Genomic DNA, 3,353 nt, shown 5'->3' with positions numbered 1-3,353 from the left:
CCACGGCCACGGCCGCGACCACGAGGATTTTGAGGATTCCTCTGACCGCCTCCGGTCTCAACCATGCCACCCTGACTTCTTGTATTTCGCGGGGCGTCCATTTAATAGGACTTAGCCTGCGAATCCATAAGCCAGGCAGGTTAGACAGCGATCAAAATTAACACCGCTCTTAATAACTTAAAGGCAACACACTTCCTTTTCTTTTAAGAAAATATATTTAATTTAAATCTAGTATGCTTCCTAACATGCTTTCACATTCACATTTATTTAAGATACTAAGCAAGTACAGGCTTACTGAACCGTGAACCGAGCTTTCTCTGATGAAGATTGTACATGTCATAGCAAGCTTCGGTAGACAAACCTGGCGGCTCTGATACCAAAATTGTAACGCCCTAATGCTAAGGCACGCTACAGTGCTTTTTCAATAATTGTGCAATCTTTGCTAATCAAAGAAATTTCTCGAAAAACGTGTCAAATTAAAACTTTTGCATTAAACATTAAACTTTGTAATTTAATGAAATATTTACAAGTGCCGGGATCCCGATTTTTAAAACTTTACAAACTTTACTTTTTAAGCATACATTCCAAAATATACAGATTTACAGGTCGCACAGCGACTTTCAAAATACAACTCCCAGATGTCCCGAGACCGAACACTCCAGGTCGCGCTGCTTGACATGTACAATCTCACCCGAGCTCAGGATCACTCCTGTTCAGCCTTCGCCTTTCCTTTACCTACACATGGAAGCAGAAAATGTGAGTCAACAGACTCAGTAAGAAATGCATATAACATATCATATAATTTCCGACCTGTAAATAGGCGCCCATACACCTATTTACAGAGCTTAACAGATGAGTATGAACGTTCTAACTGGGACACGACCATGTACCATGTACCACATACACTCATAATACCTTCGTATTAGTGTAGGTAAGGTATGACCGCACCCTGAGTACTATCTAGTGTTGTACCACAGACACCCTGTACTTTCCCGTACAAGTACTGGTAACATTATGATGTACTTCAAACATCACACACCTTACCAATGCACTCCGTACCACAACTGTACCAGTGTTGGTAGTGTATGAGTCACAATAAATAAGCATGTATACATATTAACACATACATACATTCAGATAATCACATCATACATTATACACGCTTCTTACTCCGTTTTCCGAATTCAAGTGTGCTAGCCGACCTGAACGGAATTTCTGTGCTAGATGGATGCCCTAATCATATTTTGAAACCGGGTAAGTCACATGATTAAAACCCTAATCCCGGGAAACCCAAAACCAAAACCCTAGGTTCTGCAATATTCTAAAGGGGTTATTCTAACTCTGGAAATGGGGAAACACCCAACCGAGGTACTGAAATGGACAAAAATTGAGAAAACGAAGTGTTCGGGAATTCTGCCAAAACCGGCAAACCGGTTTTTGGGGCATGGCAAACCGGCTTGCCGGTTTGCACCAGTATTCCCAAAACACTTCCTTCTTTGCTCAATTTTCCACCAAATGATACCAAATTCTCCAGAGCTCCTAATCAAGGCATACACAATAAAACCCAGCCAGTATTTCACAGAAAAACACAATAAATATCAACTTGCCATTAAAGCTTAAAGCTTGAACTCAAAGCTTAGAATTGCTCAAAACTAACAACCAATCTCTAAACCAGCTACCATGAACTAGAATTAAGCTAAACAAACCCTAAAATTCGAACTAAGCAAACCTTAAACTCTAACAGCCCCTATTACCCAAAATCACCTCAAAAACCAACCTACAACTTCATGAACTTGAAAGAGAAAGGAGCTAGGGTTACCTTAGATATTTTCCTTTGAATCCTTGGATGGAAATACAGAAATTATGAAGAAAACTTTGGGTTTTTCCTTCTGGTTTGAGAGAGCCGAACCCCAAGAGAGAGAAAAGAGGAATGGTTCTTGATTTTCTTTAATTTTTAATCTCTTTTTCAAAATAAAACCCCTTTTCATTTAGTTAAAATTCAAAATAAAATAGGTGTCATTACTAAGGGCAGCCACCTACCCCTCACCAATTAAGAAAAGACTAAAAAGCCCTTAAGGTTAAAACTTGGTTAATTCTAAAGCTAGGGGTAAAATGGTCAATTCCATAACCCCGCTCAATCCCGATAAAATATTTTCTCTAAAATATTTCCCACTATGAAATAAGGTTCTAAACTTACCCATGTGATCAATCTAGCCATCCATCGCATTTTCCGTTGTCGCCAAACAAAAATTACAAAAATAACATATTACACATACAAGCTAGATAATACCCCTAGAGTTTAATAAAATCTCCGAAATTGAGAAATTATAACTCTAATATTTATTTCTAAATATTGGGGTCCACATTTAAATTTAATTCACAAATAATAATAAAATAATAAAAATTAGTGCTAATTGCCTTTTCTAATCCATATTACTAGAGCGGTCATTACACTAAACTTAGACTATGTCTAATTTTATGAATTTTCACTAAGCAGGGGTGAAATTGTAAAGAAAAAAGTTTCTAGGTTTATTTATTTATTAATGGACTTTATATGTCTAATTAATAATTAAATTAAATGACAATATTATTTAATAATCTATTTTAGTTATTAAATAATTAGTTTTGGCATTTAAAAGATTAGAATTGAAAAATTGGCGTTTTTGAGAAAATAGAAATAAAAATTGATAAAACTGCAAAATCAAGTGGGGCCCACTACTACACCTTGGCCGGCCACTTATTGTGGAGTTTCAAATTGATTTTTTCATTATTTTAATGCCAAATAATTCCTAACCTAAACCTAGTAGTTGCCTATAAATAGAAAGTGATGGCTCAGTCAATTTAACAAGTTTTCACAAGCCTTTCTGACAGAAATTTCTCTCTTCAGAAAACTGAGCCTTCCCCACTTTCTATACCTGGCCGAAACCCTCTCTTCTCCTTTCCCTTCATCAATTTCGAACCCTAGTGAAAGAGTAAGTTCCCACACACAGCAAGCAGTAACTCAATCATAGATTGGAAGATTGTGAAGGATCAAACTTGAAGAAGAAGGACATTCCGGCTCAGATCTTGATTATACTCTGCTACAGAAAGGATACAAGGGTTAGAGATCTGAGTGGAAGGAGACATTAATTCTGCTGCATCAATGTAAGGTTTTCTTAACTTTATATGTTTTTAAATTTATCGTTTTAGAAAGTTCATATTTAGGGTGTTTAAACAACATACTTATGAGTAGATCTAAGATCCTTGTAAAATAAATTCCAACACAGTACCCAATCTATAAAACACCAAGGTACGAGGTGGCCTTGGTGTCTGACTTGTTTGGGTGGTAGGCTGGCCAAAAATTTCAGTAGGGG

The sequence above is a fragment of the Cannabis sativa genome, chromosome X (assembly GCF_029168945.1).
Source record: "Cannabis sativa cultivar Pink pepper isolate KNU-18-1 chromosome X, ASM2916894v1, whole genome shotgun sequence".
NCBI classification, from domain to species: Eukaryota; Viridiplantae; Streptophyta; class Magnoliopsida; order Rosales; family Cannabaceae; genus Cannabis; species Cannabis sativa.
This window is presented reverse-complemented; position numbering follows the sequence as displayed.